Below are 22701 nucleotides of genomic sequence, written 5' to 3' on the forward strand. Positions count from 1 at the left end.
AGTGTTACTTATGTAGGCAAAGCTAAATGTTAAACAGCCCATTAAAATTCACCAGAACACAGGAAATGACATCTACTTTATTCAAAATTTTCTGGGGGAGGACCCCCAGACCCCCCCCACCAGTGTTCCCAACTCCCCCATATTACATTAAAAAAAGCTTCTGACGCCAATGTTCACCACATTGTTCAAGCCAAAGAAACATTGTCAGCACTGGAGGCTAAAAGCACCCCTAAAAAGGCAGATTCTAGAATCGCCCCTGATGTAAGCTTATGAATACATGATTTTAATAATAATAGGTCGTGATTATTAGGGCTGTTAGGTCCCTGTATGACTGGTGTCAGAGCCTGGTCCGCATCGCCGGCAGTAAGGCGGTCGCGGCGAACAACAACATCACTCTGCTAGCCTACAGCATCTCAAAGAGGCTGGAGGAAGCAGACCTGTTGGAGGAGACAAAGAGCTCTCTCTGTAAAGCCGCTGACATCATCTTAAACATGTGCGCCAACTCTGTGGTCTGCCTGTCCCGCATCACCGCCCGGATGACCATGATCCAGAGGACCACCTAGCTCCGCTTCTCGCCATTCTTGTCTGAGAGGCTGCAGAAAGACCTGCTGGAGGGCCCCATCCCCCCAGAGGCGCGGTTCGGGGCCAACTTCAGGACCATCCTTGAGAAATCGCAGAGGTCCGAGGAGGCCTCAGAGACTGTACACCATGTGGTGACGTCATAGTCCTCCTCCTGCCCCTCCGGCCGCTGGAGGGACTGCCTTGGCAAGCAAAAGCTGCAGAGGGGTCCACAGCTGCGGCAGCGACTTCACGCTTCGCTCCTCCGCCTGCCCTCTTCTCCAGGTAACAGATCCTTGAGGGGAATGTTTGTGTTTTTTGATGATGTATGTTTTGATGTAAAACAGAAACACCTCTGAAAATAAAGTTTTCATCTGAGACTGTCAGATCAGCTGATCTCAGCTGCCTCTCTTCACACATTCCCTACACAGAACGAGCCAGTAACCTCTAAACAGCATTTTAAATGGCACTGCTGTTCAGTAAATATCACAAAACACTCATCTGCCATGTCAGCTAAAATTATGTTTTTTCAGCAGACCGAGTCCGATAAAATCCCTACTTTTCAGCCAGAGCCCGTTTTTAATTTCTACTGTTTTCTGCCCACTCACAGCGCAGCAGGAGTAAATGTGTTTCTACACGACAGCTGCAGCCTCCACCAAAACGCTATCTCATTCAGAATATGCTCACACCTCCTCTCAGTGCGCACCGGCTCACCTCAGCTCTAATGTGAGACTGCAGCCCGGGCTCAGCACAGAGGCACATATACAGCCCTTTTTTCTGTTGGAGCCCCCCTTTGGATTCCACCTAGAGAATCTCCGGAGCGAGTGATGGCAGTAAGGCTTTTTAGTCTGGTTGACGTTCATGAGAAACATGACAACACAAATGCATGCCCGCTCTCCGAGCGTTACTCAGAGTGGCAGCGAGTGTATTCCCTGGACAGATGGACGGACCGTCTGATCAGCAGGGGTTACATGCTATAGTTTGCAGCTCAACCCCCACCGTTCAGAGGGCTTATAGAGACAATTCTGTCTTCTCCAGAACAGAGCTCGTCTCTCCAGTCAGAAGTTCAGGAATTTTTTATGAAAAACGTGATTTCCAGAGTTCCCAACGGAGAGGAAAATACTTTTTTTTTCTCACATTACTTCCTGGTTCTGATTTTAAAAAACGGAGGGATGAGACCCATTCTCAACCTGTTCATGTTCAGCAATTCGATCATGGGGAGACAATTTCACATGCTGGCAAACAGCTGCTGGAGAACTTCACCAGGACGACTGGTTTTCACCTCCATAGATCCGAAGAGTGCATATTTTCACATTTCCATCATTCTGAAACACCCCACGCACGTTCTCGAAATACGTGGAGACAGCTCTGCAGTCGTTACACATGGCAGGAATGAGAATTCTTTTTATCTGGACAATCTGCTCTTAGCTCGGTCCAGTTAGAAAGCAGTCGCACAGACCATTAAAGCTGCAAGCAACATTGAAGGCCCTCGCAACAAAGCGCTGCTCCGGCCTTACGGCGACCGCAGGAGCTCCTGTGACTCCGTCCAGTCACCATCGTGAACACTTTCGCTCCCATCCCATGCCCGTTCACCGGGGTGCGCATTTGTCGAACCTTCTACATCACCTGCGACCGCGGGTGCTCCATCAAAGCCTCCCAGTCGCCGTCGCGAATGCTCTCATGCCATTCCCGCACGAGTCCATCAGGGTGCGCATATGCCTCAACTTTGCAATCACCTTCCGACCATATCAGTATGAGAGGGGGCACACTTGAGTCATATGTTAAACCACAATATCAATGTGTTTAGACGTACGTGTTCACCGATTATGCACAAAAAATCTGTTTCTGATCATATGATAATAATTCACTGAGATATAAATTTTGGAATAATCTAGGGGGCACACTTGAGTCAAATGTTAAAGAACAATACCAATGTGTCTATAAGTGCTCACTGATCATGCACAATCAATCTCGTACATATTGGATGATATTTCACAGAGATATAACTGTTGGAATAATCTAGGGGTGCACTAGAGTCAAACGTTAAACAACAATACCAATGTGTCTAGAAGTGCTCACTAATGACGCACCCAAAATTTGGTTCAGATCTGATGATATATCACTAAGATATAACTTTTAGAATAATCTAGGGGGAGCTCAGGAGTCAAATGTTTAACAACAATCCCAATGTGTGTAGAATGGTTCATTGATTACGCACAATAAATCTGGTACAGATTGGCCAATATATAACTGAGATATTACTGTTGGAATAATGTAGGGGGTGCAATGGAGTCCAATGTTAAAGAACAATACCATTGTGTCTAGAAGTGCTCACTGATCATCCACAATAAATCTGGTACATACTGGATGATATTTCACTGAGATATAACTGTTGGAATAATCTAGGGGGCGCACTGGAGTCAAAATTTAAAAAACAATACCAATGTGTCTAGAAGTGCTAACTAATGACGCACCAAAAATCTGGTGCAGATCGGATGATATATCACTGAGCTATAACTGATTAAATAATCTAGGGGCGCACTTGAGTCATATGTTAAACCACAATATCAATGTGTCTAGATGTGCGCACCGATTATGCACAAAAAATCTGGTTCTGATCGGATGATGTATCACTGAGATATTACTGTTGGAACAATGTAGAGGTCACACTAGAGTCATATGTTAAACAACAATATCAATACGTCTACAAGTGCTCACTGATCACGCACAATAAATCTGGTACAGATTGGATGACGTATCACTGAGGAATAATGGAATAATAAGGAACTGTAGGGATAATGTAGGAACTGTAGGAATAATGTAGGTGGCGTTGTGGAGGCTATTGGCCACTTATCATGGATACCTGTTCAAGGGGTGGATAATGATTGATCATAGTGATTTTTGTGCACCTCGGCTGAAATCTGTGTATTTTAGAGCCAAACGTATTGCAATGGTGTCAGTTCTTGATTTGCCATGCCCACATCCTCCAGCAAAAACGGTTTGCACTTTAAATCAAGTCAGACCATCTTATCTGTCTTCTAACACAGGATCATCCTGATTAGGTCAATGGTGTCAAAGAGGGAGCAATCCAAGTAAAAAAAGAGCAACACCCTTAAAATACATAATTTTCCACCAGTCCTGATGCGTCCGCCAAATTTGGTGACTTTTGGGATATGTTAAGGTCCCGAAAACGCCAATTCATTTGGCGGAAAAAATTGCAGCTCGGGCCTGAACAGAGCGATTACAATAGGCCTTCGCAGCGCTTAGCTGCTTGGGCCTAATTAACAGATAATATAAAGCTAAGTTGTGGGTAAATTTGAACAATTAAGTACAGATGTGTACTTCAGAATTGTGGTTAATTTGAATGTTGAACTCAACGCTAATTGGGTGACAGGTCTTCTCAAACTACTTTGAGAGATGAGATGATTGATGGATTGATTAATTATAGGGTGGGTTAAACATTAACGTTTACAGTTTATTAACAGTATTATGAGGCGTTGTGATGATTTTTTTCCTTAAAATTAACATGGTTGAACAAGATACTTTCACATGTTGCATAGTTAAGTATTACCTTTTAATGATTACTTGATGATTTGTTTATTTATTAACTATTTTACCATACCATACCATACCATACCATACCATTTTATTTATAGAGCACTTAAAACAGCGACAAGGCCAACCAATGTGCTGTACAGACAGAAAAACAGGCAACACACAAAGCAATATACAAAATGAGGTAAATCAGAATAAAGACATAAAAATGATGCAGATAATAAATATGACGACTAACCAGTGTGGAGCATACAGGTTCAAAACACAGATCACCTGGTGTTGAAAGCTACTGAATAGTAGTAGGCTTTTAAACGGGACTTGAAAACCGAGAGGGAGGGGGCCTGTCTAACAAACAGAGGTAACGCGTTCCAAAGTCTTGGGCCTGCTACAGAGAAGGCCCTGTCACCTCTGCGCTTAAGACAAGTTCCTGGAACTGTGAGGACCAACTGGTCCGCTGACCTCAGGGAACGTGGTGGGACATACGGCTGTAGCAAATCAGAGAGATGGGGGGGCAAAACTGTTCAGCGATTTGTAGACATACAGGAGTATTTTGAACTGGATTTGAAGGTGAACCGGTAATCAGTGCAGTGAGGCCAAAACTGGTGTAATGTGCTCTCTTTTGCCTGTACTGGTTAAAAATCAGGCTGCTGCATTCTGGACCAGTTGTAGTAGTGCTATAGAGGTCCGAGTGATACCAAACAGGATCGAATTGCAGTAATCAAGCCTAGATGTAATGAATGCATGTATTACTGTCTCCAGATTATTTTTGGATAATGTGGGCTTCAGTTTAGACAGCCGCCTCAGTTGGAAGAAACATGATTTAATAATCATGTTTACGTGATTGTTAAGTTTCAGGGAAGGGTCCATTATCACACCCAGATTAGTGACTCTTTGTTTTTATGACAGGGTTAGAGAGGAAAAGTCGATGCAGTGGTTTGTGATCGTGTCGTTGGGAGGGAACAACATGACTTCAGACTTCTTTTCATTGAAACTTAAGAAATTTAAAGCCATCCAGTCCCTGATGTCAGCCAGGCAGTTGAGCAGAGGTTGAATAGAGCATGTACCATTGCGTTTTAGGGGGAAGTAAATTTGACAGTCATCGGCCTAGAAGTGGAAGGGCATGTTGTGTTTCCGGAAAATAGCACCAAGTGGCAGCAGGTATAAAGAGAATAGGAGGGGACCCAGAATGGACCCTTGCGGAACCCCCCATTTAAGCTCTGCCGCTGCAGAACTAAAATCCTTGATGGAGACACAAAAGGATCTGTCAGATAGGTAAGATCTGAACCAATTGAGGGCTGACCCTGTGATGTCCACCCACTGCTCCAACCTAGCAATGAGGATTTTGATGTGTGACGGCATTAATAAGAATGTGTTTTTTAATGTGTGGTTGTAATTAGTTTCAACAGCTGATCATGATGAAATAACGCCACTAGATGGTGCAATTACGATGATAAACTTAATTTTTGATATTGTTTTCAATGAATAAATAAATTTTTACAGCTAACGCCCATGACGAGGGACCAGAGGATTTTGATAAATACATAAAATGGGGTTTTATAATATAGATTTTCCAGGGGGGGGGGGGGGGGATCATAGGACATTTTTCAATATAAATTGGGACTAAATTGAAGGGTAGTGGAATGGGTAAATTGATTTCTTGGTTAATTGTGAATGTTTTTATATTAGATCACCAGGGGGAGTTGGGAGGTTCTGTTATTTACATACACTATGCACGTTAAAACACGTTACTTGTTTAAATCTGAATTTATTCACACAAACACATTTCCTGCTGTGACAGTCTAAAAATACCGGCAGCGCTCTGTGCAAATAAATTGGGTACTGCATGACTGAAGGGAAAGGGGGCACAGAGTTTTTTCTTTTTCCTTTCCATATGGACAAAATGGACCAGGCCTGCCCTTGGAGTCAAAAAGAGAAGTTCAGGTTCTACAAACTGATTAACATCTATTAGATAAGAACGCTTTCTTGCATTAGAACGCATTCTGCAATAATTAAATCATATATTTAGAGCGCTGACTTAGACAAATGTTAGAAATTTCCATATGTCCTATTCACCACACCAAGGGGATGCTGAAGTCCTAGGCAGATGTCGAGAGCTGAGCCAGGCGAACTGAGGCTGGCAGGTCTCAAACTAGCTGGCAGCTCTGGCATCTTATTTGACCTGAGGCTGCCAGGTCACACGCTATAGCCTGTAGGCATCTCCCACGAACATATAAGGAGTAGTTTATATTCAACCAGAGGAAAAATTATTAATTGCTTGAATATCCGACGGTACTGAACTTGGAGTTTATTTGAGGGCACCCTTTTAGGGCCCCTCAAACCAGGGGGAGTTGTTAGATATTTTCTAGACTGGTCCTGGGGTTTTGATCTGCTCAGAAACAGGATTATAATAAAATTATGACCCAGTTCTGACTGGGTTAAACTGGGCCGGCAACTCTAAAAAGAGTCCCCCAGCGATTCAATATCCGTCAAGGAATAGAGTTTAATCTGCTTGCCACATCACGTAGAAAAGCTTTTGTAGCACCGTCTCATATTTCCTTTCACGTCATAACCACATAAGATCCATTGAGATCACACTTAGTCATGCCCCCTCATCGGTGGTGGAGAAAGTACTCAAACACTGTACTTGAGTAAAAGTACAAATAAATAGATAAAAATGTAATCTAGTGAAAGTAGAAGTACCACATTAACATTTTTACTTAAGTAAAATAAGTACTTGCTTTTAAAATACTTAAAGTACTAAAAGTAAAAGCACTTGCTGAATGTATTACCTAATGCAATGGTCTACATATCTTTAAGTCTGCGTACCATATGTATATTTTCTGTAATACATTAATAGTGTTGAGTCATTGTACTGAACAATGCTGCAGATAATACATGTTTTTATTGTGTTTACTCTGTGACACAGTTCAACTTGGACTTGTGATTCTGTGTCAGAATTTCATGGATGACCTGCAGAGTTAAATGCCATTAATCAAAATAAGAGAAATGATTATACCTTTGAAAGTTTTTATTTAACACAAATCAAAACCAATGTGTCATTTTAACTGCAGTAAACACATTTCAGTAAAAGTTGTCTGCCTGAACAAAAGGGGCATTAGACACAACTAACAAAGGAACAGGCTCTGATCATTTCCACTGATATTTCAACTCCAGTTTGTCATCAACTCTACTTAAAATACTGTCTATTCAACCTTGTAATGGGTCAATAGTGAACAATATTTAAACTTCCTGACACCATTTTTAAAACTTGAACCCGAGTGTCAAGACATTTGGAGACACCATTTGTCTTCTGTCCTAACATCATGAACTGACACATTTTAATATTGCAGCAATAATTTCTTGTTCAAGTTCAGAAGAAGTTGGTTTTCAAATATTTTGAGTCCAGTCTGGTTCTTTTGGGAGAGAGAATCTGTCCTGTTGTACTGAGCAGTCTTTCAATAAGACCATGGGTTGTGTGTATCTACTGGTTGACTCTCTTGCGGTGGAATACATTTTGGGTGTGTTAGCGGTGCTGCAGGTGCACCCAGCTCAGTGACATATATACTAGAATATATGTCATTGGCCCAGCTCTTCTTGAAGGCGGGGCCTAACATTACCTGTCCACTTTGCAGTGATTCACTGGACCAGCTCCCCTCTCACCATTGGTTACTTTCAAAGTAACAAACAAATCAAAAAGCTGCAACATCAATGTAACTTGTAATGCAACGTGTTATAGAAATGTAGTGTAGTAGAAAGTACATATACTTGATGTAAAATGTAGTGGAGTAAAAGTATAAAGTACCCACATTTAACTCTACTTAAGTAAAGTACAGATACACAAAAAATGTACTCAAGTACAATAATGAAGTATTTGTACTTAGTTACATCCTACCACTGCCCCTCATACACTGACAGGTTGAGCTCCCTTTCTGCGAAGGAGGAGTCTAGGACCATATAAATGAGTAATGACACGGGACATCGGGGCTCGTCCGGGTTTGTGATCGTGTCACAGACCGGAGAGACCAGCGCTGTAAACTGTAACCTTTTCCTGCCTTGATTTTACAAAGTAATATAATTGATAAAACTTAATTGACATCTCGATTTATTGTTAGTATGAGTTGCCACTTCTGAGGGAGATTCGAACCGGGAGAAGTGACATGGGCTGGAGGTGGGTTCCCAGGTCCGGTGGCCCACAGCCAGCTCCCGTCTTAACAAAATTCTATGACTTGGTTGATTATAACATTTTACTGTTTATGTATAAGGCTCACAAAAAATACTGCCTTCTAATATTCAAGTAATTTTTGTTAAAAGGGAGAGTGGTTATTATCTTAAGGGGATAGAGAATTTTGTGAAACCTTGGTTTCGTACTAGTTTGAGGAAGCAGTCAATTATAATTCAGGGAATAGGATTGTGGGATGGTCTGAAGGATGATCTTAAAACTGCCAGATCTATGCACATATTCCAGAAAATGTTCAAATTTAATTTTCTGAAGGAATATGGAAAAATAAAATGTGTATCTACAGTGTATATGAATTTTGTTTGAATTGATCTAGTTTTTATTTAGCTTTATACATATATATATATGTATATATATATATATATATATATATATATATATATTTTATTTTTTGTAAATTACTTTTGTTTGAATATTGTTAGGAATGTGCGGGGAACCCAGATGATATGAGACCCAGAACGAGGCAGACACAGGGGAAATACAAAAGAATAGTGTTTATTATGTACAATGAATTAATAGCGTCCACAAGCTGCTTCACAGAGGCTCCTGGAAAGAGGGACGACAGATTAATAGTTGTCCAATGGGGGAAGGCCAGAGTGGTTTGTTTAATGAGCGTTTTGTCCTTACAGTCCAAACCCGAAGAGGAGAGCTGGTCCTTCAGTCCAAGGAGAGCGAGCAGCAGAGGGAAATCCAACAAGGGTCCAAAGGGGAACGAGGAAGGCTGGCAACTGGAGGCAAAGAGGCACGAGGAATACCTGACAGGCCAAGGGATCCAGAGCAGGTCACGAGGGAATCCAAAAAGCACGAGGAACCAGGAAACATAAGAGGTGATATGCTCCAGCGTTGAGTCACACCGGACTGCAGCCTTAAGTAGATGGAGAGGCTCATCAGGCTGATGGCCGCCAGGTGTTGGTAATCAGCGGCCATCAGCAAGGCAGGCTGCAGGCAGTGGGACCCTTACAGTACCCCCCCTCAAGAATCGCCACCTGGCGACCTGAGGCGCTTCTCGGGGTGGTCTCTGTAGAACCTGGAAATGAGACTAGGATCAAGGATAAAGGACCTGGGGATCCATGACCTCTCCTCAGGACCGTACCCCTCCCAATCGACCAGGTATTGGAAGCCCCTACCCTGCATCTCACGTCCAAGATGGAACGGACGGAGAACGCAGGGTGGTTGTCGATCAGGCGAGGCGGCGGAGGGAGGTCAGATGGAGGACACAGGGGACTGAGGGAGACAGGCTTCACCTGCGATACGTGGAACGTAGGATGGATGCGCATGGCCCTGGGAAGCTGGAGGCGGACCGCAGAGGGGTTGATAATACGGGTGATGGGGAAGGGACCAATGAAGCGGGGGGCCAGTTTGCGAGGGGTGTCCTGCAGCTTAATGTCTTTGGTGGACAGCCAAACTTGCTGGCCAACCTGGTAGGCGGGCATCTCTGAACGGTGGCGGTCAGCAAACCGTTTTGCCTGGGCTGCGGTCCTAAGGAGGGCCGCTTTGGCCTGGCGCCAGATGCGACGGCAACGCCTAAAGTGATGCTGGACGGATGGGACCGAACAGTCTGTCTCAGAATCAGGGAACAAGGGGGGATGGTAACCCAGGGAGGCCTCAAAGGGGGACATGCCGGTGGCAGAGGAGTGGAGGGAGTTATGAGCATACTCCACCCAAACCAAGTGCTGGCTCCAGGACGAAGGATTAGACTCGACCAGGCAACGCAGTGTGGACTCCAGCTCCTGATTGCAGCGCTCGGCTTGTCCGTTAGCCTGAGGATGGTAACCAGAGGTGAGGCTAACGGACGCCCCGAGCGACTTGCAAAAGGAGTGCCAGACCTGGGAGATGAACTGCGGGCCTCGGTCAGAGACAATGTCCGATGGGATCCCATGGAGCCTAAACACATGGAGGGTGAGTAAGTGGGCAGTCTCAAGGGCAGAGGGGAGCTTAGGGAGGGGAACAAAATGAGCAGCCTTAGAGAAGCGGTCGACCACCGTGAGGATGGTGGTGTTGCCGTCAGATGGAGAAAGACCGGTAACAAAATCAAGGGCAATGTCGGACCAAGGACGACTAGGGGTCGGGAGGGGGAGCAGAGGGCCAGCCGGGGGTTGAGTACCGGACTTGTTTCTGGCACAGACAGGGCAGGCAGAAACAAAGTCCTTGATATCAGAGTTCATAGAAGCCCACCAGAAATGGGTCTTGGTGAGGGAGAGCATGCGGTTGACTCCAGGGTGACAAGAAAGTTTATTGGAGTGAAGCCATTGGAGCACCTGGGACCGCACGCTGGAGGGGACGAAGAGGGTGCCGGGGGGACCACCACCTGGATCAGGTTCGGAGAGGAGGGCCTGTTGAACGGTGGCGGTGATGGGCCAAGAAAGAGAACCAACAATGCAGGAAGATGGAATAATTGAGTCAGAAGCCTCGGGCGAGTCAGGTGGGACAAACTGCCTGGACAGGGCATCAGGCTTAATGTTCTTGGAGCCCGGGCGAAAGGTCAAAACAAAGTTGAAACAGTTAAAGAAAAGTGACCAACGGGCCTGACGGGGGGTCAGACGCTTGGTGTTCCGGAGATAAATTAAGTTTTTGTGATCTGTCCAGATCAAAAAAGGTGTCTCAGTGCCTTCCAGCCAGTGCCGCCATTCCTCGAGTGCGAGTTTGACCGCCAAAAGCTTGCGGTTTCCCACATCGTAATTTCGTTCTGCCTGAGAGAGACGACGAGAGAAGAAGGCGCAGGGATGGACCTTGTTGTCCCGAGGAGATCGCTGGGAGAGGACCGCCCCAATCCCAGTGTCAGAGGCGTCCACCTCCAAGATGAACTGGTGCGCGGGGTCAGGATGGCAGAGGATGGGCGCCGAGGAAAAGAGGGATTTAAGTTTTGAGAAGGCGGCTTCAGCCTCCGGGGTCCAGTGAAAGGCTCGGGCGGTGGAAGTGAGCTGAGACGGGGGCGGCGACACGACTGTAATTCTTAATAAAACGCCTATAGAAATTCGCAAAACCCAGGAAGCGTTGTAACTGCTTTCTGGACTCGAGGGTCGGCCAGTCGACTACCGCCCTGGTCTTCTCAGGGTCGGTTTGGCAACGACCTCCCTCAAAAATAAAACCTAAGAATGAGACAGTGGAGGTGTTAAACTCACACTTCTCAGCTTTAACGAATAATTGGTTCTCCAGCAGCCGCTGAAGAACCGTGCGAACGTGGGCCGTGTGTTGAGCGGGGTCGCGGGAATAAATAAGGATATCATCTAAATAAACTAACACAAAATTACCAATGAAGTCGCGCAGGACGTCATTAACGAGCGCCTGAAAAACAGCGGGGGCATTGGTTAACCCAAAAGGCATAACTAAGTACTCAAAGTGGCCCAGAGGAGTGCGAAAGGCGGTCTTCCACTCGTCGCCCTCTTTAATACGGACGAGGTGGTACGCGTTTCGAAGATCAAGTTTAGAAAAACAGGAAGCAGACTGTAACTGCTCCTGAAGAGAATCAATAATAGGAAGAGGATATTTATTTTTAATGGTTATGTTATTCAAACCGCGATAAACTATACATGGCCGGAGTGATTTATCCTTTTTAGAAACAAAGAAAAAACCCGCTCCCACAGGGGAGGTCGAGGGTCTAATAATGCCTGAGGCAAGAGATTCATTAATATAGTCAGACATAGACTCTCTCTCAGGACCATAAAGGTTGTAGAGTCTACTTGACGGCAAGGAGGCGCCAGGTAATAAGTCAATCGCGCAGTCATAGGGACGGTGAGGAGGAAGTGACAAGGCGCGTTGTTTACTAAAGACGGCCACCAGGTCACGGTATTCTGCAGGAACCGAGGTAAGATCGATTTCCTCTAGAGGAGGCGTGTCTCGAGGGAACTCTTTAACAGCGGAGCGCAGACAATTGCTGAGGCACTTGTCGCTCCATTCATCAATACAGCCACGCTCCCAGTTAATAACTGGGTTATGGTTACGAAGCCAGGGGAAACCTAGAATTACTTGAGGTGTACGAGAATTGAAAATAAAGAAATCAGTCATTTCCTGGTGATTTCCAGAGATTATGACGTGTAGCTCGGTGGTCTTTAAATTAACACGGGTCAATGTGTCTCCGGTTAAGCCGGCGACAGAAATTGACGGAATTTCGCGAGTAGGTAGAGAATACTCTTTAACTAAATCGGAGCTAATCAAATTTTGTTCAGCACCCGAATCGATTAGAGCAGAGAAAGAAAAACGACGGTTTTGTGTCTGAATGACCATGGGAAGTAATAGTTTAAATGGGGAGGTTAACGCAGACGTTCCCACCAGTAACTCCCGCTTTACTGGTGGAAGTTCTCGTTTCCCCGAAACGGACAGCGGGGCAGAAAATGACCGGGATTACCACAATAAATGCAGAGACAGGCGGATACACGCCGCTGTCTCTCTGCAGGAGTCAGCCGTGCGCGCCCCACCTGCATAGGCTCGGGGGAGCGATCCCGTGAGGGAAAAGATGATGATTGGCTGTGACCAGGAAGCAAGGAAGACTGGGAGTTGTAGTTCACAGGGGATTGTTTTGAAGGAACAGACTCGTAGCAAGGGGTCGTGAACCCGGAAGTGGGAGGATTATGGGAAACGTAGTGCTGAGGTGCAGGCTTGGGCTCACCTGGAGGAGTCAAAAACCCGGAAGTAGAGGGTCGATGGGAATTGTAGTTTGCCTCTCTTCGTCTCTCCCGGAAACGGTCATCGATTGAGATGGCAAGGTCTATCAGTTTGTCGAAAGTCTCGAGTTCATCTCGCGTGGCCAGCTGGTCTTTGAGAAAATCAGACAGAGCGTTAAGGAAAATACATTGGAGGGCGGGCTCGTCCCATCCTGTTTGGGCAGCAAGGATCCGAAACTCCAGAGCGAACTCCGAGGCATTACGACGGCCCTGTCGTAAGTTCAACAACCGCTTGGCGGCATTTGAAGCCTGCAGGGGACGGTCAAAAATCCTGCGAAACTCTCAAAGAAAAAGGGCATAGGAAGCAGGGGAGTTATCATGACTCAAGAGGAACGAGTGAGCCCACCGGAGAGCGTTACCTTTGAGTTGGCTTACGAAGAAGGTGATTTTGGCCGTGTCCGACGAGAACTGGGAGGGAGCCCCCTCGAAGGCGAGTCGGCACTGGAGCAAGAAGCCGTCACATTGGTCAGGGTCTCCGGTGAAAAACTCAGATGGTTTAATGAAAATTTGTTGAACAGGAGAAGTGGGACCAAGAGCCACGGGGGCTGGCGGAACGACTGGAGCTGAGGAGGCAGAAGCTTGCAGCTGACGTTTTATGGAATAAATCATACCTCCGAGCTCCTGAAGGTTGGACTGGACCGTGGTCTGGTGAGTCAGCACCTGATGAATTACTTTGTCCATCCTGTCAATCCGCTCCTCCGTGGGAACGGGGGAGGTCTGCTCGCTCTTGGTCTCATTCTGGGTCTGTTGTGGCTGGAGCATTTCTGTTAGGAGTGCGCGGGGAACCCAGATGATATGAGACCCAGAACGAGGCAGACGCAGGGGAAATACAAAAGAACAGTGTTTATTATGTACAGTGAATTAATAGCGTCAACAAGCTGCTTCACAGAGGCTCCTGGAAAGAGGGACGACAGATTAATAGTTGTCCAACGGGGGAAGGCCAGAGTGGTTTGTTTAATGTGCGTTTTGTCCTTACAGTCCAAACCCGAAGAGGAGAGCTGGTCCTTCAGTCCAAGGAGAGCGAGCAGCAGAGGGAAATCCAACAAGGGTCCAAAGGGGAACGAGGAAGGCTGGCAACTGGAGGCAAAGAGGCACGAGGAATAACTGACAGGCCAAGGGATCCAGATCAGGTCACGAGGGAATCCAAAAAGCACGAGGAACCAGGAAACATAAGAGGTGATATGCTCCAGCGTTGAGTCACACCGGACTGCAGCCTTAAGTAGATGGAGAGGCTCATCAGGCTGATGGCCGCCAGGTGTTGGTAATCAGCGGCCATCAGCAAGGCAGGCTGCAGGCAGTGGGACCCTTACAAATATATTATGAGCAAAAGGGGCAGATATCATAAGATTTATTCTTCTTTTGCTGCCTTTCATTTTATTTTTGATTGTATACATGTTTTTTGTTTTCTATTGTATATATTAATTTTGGTTTTAATGAAATGAATACATTTCTAAATAAAAAAACATATTTAAAAAAATAAAAAAGCAAGATCCGGGAACTCTCTCATTTTGACCCGTTCTGTTCCGGCAACTTTTTCCACAGATCCGTCAACTCCGCCCCTAAAAGTCCAAAGTCATCGTGCATTTTTATTTTGATTTATTAAAAAATACAACGGGAGGAGACGTTTGCCCTTAGTCCAGTGGACCCAGTCTGTGCATATTCCACCCGCAGCACGTGCGGCACACCAGCTACACGTTCCTTCGAGGAGCAGAAGAGGAGCCTCTGGGGGGTGAGGACAGATCAGATAGTCACATTTACGCACAGAGATGCTGCGCGGAGTTCTTGTCTCTTCCTCCTCTCCAAATATTGTCCCTCCTCAGCGGGGCCACGCACTGAAAAACACCCCCTCTCCCCTTCTCTCAGACCCCCGAAACAGAATCATTTATTCAACAGAATAAATAAATACCCTGTGGACAGTACATGTTATGCATAGAAACGTCTCCAATCTCTACCTAGCGCATGCACACATCAGCAGGTGTCTGAACTCCTGCTACATCCATCCATCCATTATCTGTTACGAGCTTTTTCCACTTTGGGTCATGGGGGTCGCCGGTGCCCATGTCCAGCAATCACTGTGCGAGGGGCGGGATACACCCTGGACAGGTTGCAAGTCCATCACAGGGACCTCCTGCTACATTTCAGACATAATAAATAAAAAAATTTATTGTAAAAAATAAATTAAACATACAAAGATAGAAATGTTTGATGTGTTATTCACATTATACGTCACATTTCAAAACAACGGTGCTAATTTATCAAAATAACAACAGTAATCAAAATGTCAAAAAGACAGTCCAATTTACTTTAATAACAAATGGATGGATGAATAGATTGATTGATTGTCCTTAGTTGGACAAGAAAGAATTGAAGCTTTCAGGTGCTTCAAACGGTGCCACGAGACTGGAGCAGGAACGAAGAAAAGTTCAGCTCAGAAACATGAAGTGAGGGGAGGGAGGAGGGGGGTTTAGGACACCTGACAGAATCGGAGCTGCTCATTCACACACAACCTGCTGTTCCTCTCAAAAATAATAATTAGGCCCGAGGCGGAGCGCTGAGAAGGCCTATTGTAATCGCTCAGTTCATTAGGCCCTAGCAATTTTTCCGTCAAATGAATTGGCCTTTTGGGAGCCTTAACATATCCCAAACATCACCAAATTTGGTGGACGCATCAGGACTGGTGAAAAATTACGTATTTTAAGGACGTTGCAAAAATCGCAACAGAAACGGTACAAGAGCGTCACCTGGAAATTTTCAAAATACCCTCCGCATTAACCTTAGTTTGTCGTAGAAGCATGAAATTTGGTACACTTGTCCAATTCCCCAAGATGCACAGAAAACCCTCTGGCACCAACACTGTACGATAAACTGGAAGGCGGCCATTTTGGAATGCCTTACCAATTATCACACCTTTTTGGCTGTTTACAGTTTCCGCATTTGAACGAACGCCTCCTAGGGATTTCGCTCAATCGGTTTCAAAATTGGCCATTTTGGTCAAAAGGCATGGGGGCTGAAAAGTTACCTAAACGGTGCATTTCGGAGCATGCTGAAGGGGCGGGGCCAGACCTCAAACTTTGACATCTCACCATAAAAAACAAAACGCTAATAGCTCCTACAAGAAAACTGTCTGAGACATCAAACATTCAGTGATTGATCCACATACAGTCCCCTGCAAGACTGAATGGTCAAATCATGAGATCACTTAAGTCACGCCCCCTGACAACAGGAAGTGTAAAGTTTTATGTTGAATGGACCCTATCTGACCCCTGTGACGTAATCAGCATGACAGTGTGTCCAGTGACCAAAGACATGTTGGTATAACTTGCTTTCCAACACTGACAGTTTTGGGTGGAGCATGTGGGCAGCACGACGTGCCAAAGTAAGACGTAACGCATTAGACATACGTTTGGCTCTAAATTCCACAGATTTGAACCAAGGTGCACCAAGATCAGTATGATCGATCATTATCCACTCCTGGAACAGGAATCCATGATAAGTGGCCAATATCCTCCACAGGGAGTGGTGGCGCAGAGGTTAGAGAAGGTGGGCATGTGATCGGAAGATCGCCGATTCAAGCCCCGGTACCAACAACATCAAAAATGTGGGTGATGTAGGTGAAGCACCCACACCTGCCCCCACCGTCATTCACTCCACTCTGGGCCCTTGAGCAAGGCCCTTAACCCCCACCCTCTGCTCCACCGGGTGTCCTGGATAGCGGCACTCTGCTCCACACAGAGGGCTGTGGTAGCTCGATGGTCTGTGGTTGCGTCAGGAAGGGCATCCGGCATAAAAATAACTGGCAAGTCTTTGTGCGACTTAGTTCGCTGTGGCGACCCATGAAGAAGGGAGCAGCCGAAAGAAAAATAAGCCTCTACAGCGCCCCCAAAATATTTTAAAACCTTAGCCCCAAGCCAATTTATGACCAATAATTCTGCAACTCGGTGAACACTTGTATCTTCTGAGGACCTATGAAAAAGACTCTTGGAGGCCTGGTCCAAACTCAACAGGAAGTCGGCCATTTTGGGTCAAAGGGTCATTTTGGGGAAATTCTAATTGCGAGTTTTAACGAACTCCTCCAAAGGATTTTGAAGGTTTGCCTTCAAACTTGGTTAATATGCGCCTTGAAACATTAGGGAGTAAAAGTTATCAAAAGCTTGCATTTTCTGATATGTTAAAGGGGCGTGAACAGGCCTCAAAGTTGCTCTTCACGCCATTATTTCCAAACGCTATAATTTTCACAATGAAAAACTGAAATGCACCAAACTTGGCAAGAATCATCCCTGTTGGATGCCTGACGATCCTCTGTGTCATTCTGACATCATCAAAGCTCCGCCCCCTCAGAACAGGAAGTCACTTTTTTTTACTTGGAATTCTCCCTCTCTGACACCCTTGACCTAATCAGGATGATCCCGTGTTAGAAGACATATGACTAGTTGGTCTGACTTGATTTAAATTTAAAACAGTTTTAGCTGGAGGATGTGGGCATGGCGGCATGACAAATTAATAAGTGACGCCGTTGCAATACATTTGGCTCGAAATTGCACATATTTGAGCTGAGGTGTACCAAAATCACTATGATCGATCGTTAGCAACCCTTGAACAGGAATCCATTATAAGTGGCCAATAGCTTCCATAGCGCCCCCTACATTATGCCTACAGTTATAGCTCTGTGATACATAATTCGATCTGAACCATATTCATTGTGCGTCATCAGTGAGCATTTCTAGACACATTGATATTGTGGTTTAACACATGACTCTAGTACGCCTCCTAGATTATTCAAACAGTTATATCTCAGTGACACATCATCCAATCTGTACCAGATTTTTTGTGCATCATCAGTGAGTACTTCTAGGTGTTATTCTTTAACATTTTACTTGAGTGCACCCCTAGATTATTCCAAAAGTTATATCTCAATACTACATCATCCGATTTGAACCAGATTTTTGGTGCGTCATCAATGAGCACTTGTATACACATTGGTAATGTTCTTTAACATTTGACTCCAGTGTGCCCCCTAAATTATGCCAACAGGTATATCTCAGTGACACATAATCCAATATGCGCCAGATTTATTGTCCATCATCAGTGAGCACTTCTAGACACATTGATATGGTCCTTGAACATATGACTCCAGTGTGCCCCCTAGATTATTCCAACAGTTATGTCTTAGTGAAACATGATTTGATCTGAACCTGATTTTTTGGGCTTCATCAGTGAGCACTTGTAGACACATTGTTATTGTTGATTCATGACATCACTTAAGCCCCACCTACTCAGAGAAAAAACTGCCGCACTGTGTAAGATATTAGACTGAAACTTTGTTCACTAACTGTTGATTACCACACATGACATGTTGAAAAGCATAAAGGAAGTGCCCATCAAACCTTCGCAACAAAACAGCAAGTCACAATAACTCCTGTCTGGAAGGTCGGATTTCGCCTATACTTGTAAGACCTACAGTTGGACAAGTAACGACATGGACGGAAGGTGATGTCGAAGATTCGGGAAATACGCCCCATGGTGAATGTGTGTGGATTGGCATGAGAGCGTTCACGATGTCGACATGGTGGACTAGCTGGAGCTCCCAGGATCAGTAACACGTTACCTTCCTCACACCATTTTAAAAAGGTCGCTCGTACCCCACAACACTTTTCCTCTGCTTTGAACATTCAAACTGACTCGATCTTTCCAGGTTTTTAATTTCAGTGAGTTATTTTCCTGGTTAAATAAAGGATACACACAGTACATACATACATATTCAATTCAATTCAGTTTATTTATATAGCACCAAGTCACAACAAACGTCATCTCAGGGCACTGCACAGAAACATTCATACATCTTCCAGGGCTAAACTGGGAGCTGCTCAAGCTGTTGCCCCTCACCTGAGGATGCTCTTCCTGATCCTGCAAACACTTTGAAACACAGACTCAAAATATTTATTTTGACCAGATCCTAGATTTCTCAAACTAATACATATTTACTTTATTTTTCATATTTACCGGTGTACACATGAATGACAACCTCAGCTGGAGCAACAACACCACCAGCCTGATCAAGAAAGCTCATCAGAGACTCTACTTCCTCAGACGGCTGAGGCGAGCTGGTCTGGGAAGCTCTGTCCTCACCTCCTTCTACAGGTGTGCAGTGGAGAGCATCCTGTGCTCGAGCATCAATGTGTGGCATGGAGGCTGCCCAGCTGCAGAAAGAAAAGCTTTGCAGAGAGTGGTGAAGGCTGCACAGAAATCTGTTGGAATCAGTCTCCCCACCATCACAGACATCTACACCTCCAGATGCAGGAAGAGGGCCACCTGCATCATGAAGGACCCCACCCACCCAGCACACACACTTTTTGCCCCGCTCCCCTCAGGAAGGAGGTTAAGGAGCATTAAGTGTAGAACCACTGGACTGAGGAACAGCTTCTACCCTGAGGCTGTTGGACTCATGAATCTCTAACTAGAATGGTCGCTGTGAAAAACCATATCATGTTGCTGCTGATCTGTTTCGTGTTGCTGCTGATCTGTTTCAATGTTGATGTGTTCATGCGTGCACATCTGCTCACGGACTCATGTTCATGTTTGTGCTGATGTTCAATGTTTTATGTTATGAGTGCTTAGTGTATATTTGGTTGATGTTTTTCTTGGTTCATATCTTGGATGTTATTACTGTTTTTCTTAGACAATTTATTGTTGGATGTAACTGGGACCCTGTGTACATAATTTCGCTCCACCACATGTACCACATGAGGTGCGAATGACAATAAAGAAACTCTGACTCTGACTCTGACTCTGACTTAAATGTGTATATTTATGGTAATGTGCTTTGTAGCTCTCAAATTAATCATATCACAGACTTCGTGAAAAGGGGTCTGTGACTCAGCGGTTAGTGCTGCAGTCTCATAATCATTAGACAGCAGGTTTGAGCCTAGGTTGGGGTCAGAAAGGGCTTCCTGTATAAAACAATTATCAAATCTTTTGTGTGAGATCACTTGCTGCAACAACCCCTGAAGAACTTGTAAACTGGTGTTGTCTTCTCACACAATGTTCTTCAATCCTTCTGCTGCTGTCTTCTGTTTATTCTGCAGCATCTACAGGTCAGATGGAGGGACCAGACACCTGCGTGCATGGTGACCCACCTAACACCTCCGTGCTGTCTTGGTTTATCAAAGACTGTTTGTTAGAGACAGTTTCTCTTCAGCATCATCTGACTCTGAAGGTACATGAACAGGTTTAGGATCAAACTCAGATAAAGACTCTGATGCTGCTGGAGATTACACATGATGCTCCAAGATGGCCGCGCTCAGAGCAGTTGCAGCTTCACAGGCTCCCGGTACCATCCCAGTTTTTAGAAGTTTTGATATTGACTCTGTGCCTGACTCTGCGCGATTTATGCGTGTGAACTATAGCCGAACCGAACTGATGAGAATAGGAGCGGATTTGCCACGAAATATAGCAGAAATCAGCAACAAACTCAAAGCTACGCTTGGCAGAATGCAGATCTTAAAGTCATCTACCTGGAAGCTGCAGCAGAGGCGTTCCAGCGGGCAGAAGAGGAAGCGCTGCTCCCGGCTTAAGAGGAGAGGATGCCGGGCGGGGGTTATGGTGAGGCTACGAGCTAACGCTAAAGCCGGTAAACTCCCCATGCCGTCTCTCTTTCTGTCGAATGTCCGCTCGTTGGACAACAAGGTGGATTTACTTTGTCTGAGAGCAGGCGCCTCAGAAGAGATGAAGAAGTGTGCAGTGCTTTGCCTCACGGAAACGTGGATTACAAGTGAAACGCCGGACTCAGTCTTCCAGCTGGATGACAGACTTTTTTTTTCGAGCGGACCGCTGCAGCGAGCTAACGGGGAAATCACGGAGGGGCGGAGTGTGCATTTACGTGAGTAAAAGTTGGTCCACGAACTGTACTGTTGTAAATAGCTCATGCTCGAAGGCTTTGGAGCAAATAACAGTGAAATGTCGGCCACATTATCTACCCCGAGAGTTCACAGTGACTTTTATCACAGTTGTTTACATTCCTCCGGACGCTAATGCTAACGAATCACTACAGGAGCTTCATGATATCATCAGCTCGCTGCAGAACAAACACCCCGAGGCTCTTTACGTTGTAGCCGGAGACTTTAACCACATGAATCTAAAGGACTGTCTCCCAAGCTTTAATCAGCATGTGACGATTCCAACACGTGGAGACCGCACGCTGGACCGTGTTTACACGAACGTAAAAGATGCATACAAAGCCGAACCCCGCCCCCGCCTAGGACTGTCAGACCACATCTCAATCTTCCTGGCTCCTGCTTACATGCCCCCGCTGAGACGCTCCAGACCGGTACAAAAGAAAGTTAAAAGTTGGAGCCAGGACAGTGGCCCCATACTGAGAGATTGTTTTGATCGAACAGACTGGCAGGTTTTCAGAGAAGCTGCTGAAAATGGAGGTTCGCTTGATCTTGACCAATACACATCCTCAGTACTGGGTTACATTAGTACATGTACTGACACAGTCTCCACTATCAGAAATGTTAAAAGCTACCCAAACAGAAAACCTTGGCTGAATGCAGAGGTGCGTACCCTGCTGGAAGCCAGGAACACTGCCTTCAGGTCTGGAAACTCAGAGGAGCTGAGTAGGACAAGAAAAGAGCTGGTTGCTGGTATTAAGAGGGCCAAGGCCACATATGCAAAGAGGATCGAGGGTCAATTCATCTCACAAGACCCTCGGAGCATGTGGAGGGGCATTAAGTGCATAACAGATTATAAAGGAAGGAGTGAACAATGCCCCAAAGACCCATCTCTGCCTGATGCCCTCAACAAGTTCTATGCACGCTTTGAAGACCCGAACAGACCACCCAGCACCAGACTCACCTCGCCACCGGATGAAGAGCATCTCAGCGTGACCTCAGCAGAAGTAAGGAGTACCTTCAGGAGGATTAATCCGCACAAAGCAACTGGCCCAGACAACATCCCCGGAAAAGTGTTGAAGGAATGTGCTGATCAGCTCTGTGAGGTGCTGGCAGACATCTTTAACACCTCACTTACCCTGGAGACAGTTCCCACCTGCCTGAAGACTGCCACCATCATCCCAGTCCCAAAAAGCTCTACAGTGACTGGTCTGAATGACTATCGGCCAGTGGCCCTCACCCCGATAGTCGCTAAATGCTTCGAAAAACTGGTCATGACTCACATCAAAACAACCATCAACATCAACGAGGACCCTCATCAGTATGCATAACGTGAGAACCGATCAACAGAGGATGCAATCTCCTCTGTGGTCCACACTGCGCTCAACCACCTGGAGCAGAAAAACTCTTACGTCCGTATGCTCTTTGTGGACTTCACATCCGCCTTCAACACCATGATCCCCCAAACCCTGATGGACAAACTATCCACACTAGGACTAAGCCCCTCCATCTGCAACTGGGTACTAGACTTTTTAACAAACAGACCACAGTTAGTGAGGATCCACAACCTCTCCTCCTCCACCATAACCCTCAGCACTGGCTCTCCTCAGGGATGTGTGTTGAGCCCCCTCCTGTTTACTCTGCTCACATATGATTGTGCAGCTACCCATCCAGGCTGTCACATTGTAAAGTTTGCAGATGATACAGCGGTGGTGGGATGCATCACAAACAATGATGAGTCCAGCTACAGGCAAGAGGTGGAACACCTGGAGAGCTGGTGCAAAGAGAATAACCTTCACAT

At 45.7% G+C, this 22701-nt stretch overlaps 1 protein-coding gene across 1 annotated transcript in view; it reads right to left on the reverse strand.

The window, feature by feature from the left end:
• Positions 1-22701, reverse strand: part of hdac5 (histone deacetylase 5) — a 212885-nt gene that overhangs the window by 83711 nt on the left and 106473 nt on the right. The gene's annotated exons all lie outside the window — the stretch shown is intronic.

The sequence above is a fragment of the Nematolebias whitei genome, chromosome 15, assembly GCF_014905685.2.
Source record: "Nematolebias whitei isolate Nwh7 chromosome 15, NemWhi1, whole genome shotgun sequence".
Classification (NCBI taxonomy): domain Eukaryota; kingdom Metazoa; phylum Chordata; class Actinopteri; order Cyprinodontiformes; family Rivulidae; genus Nematolebias; species Nematolebias whitei.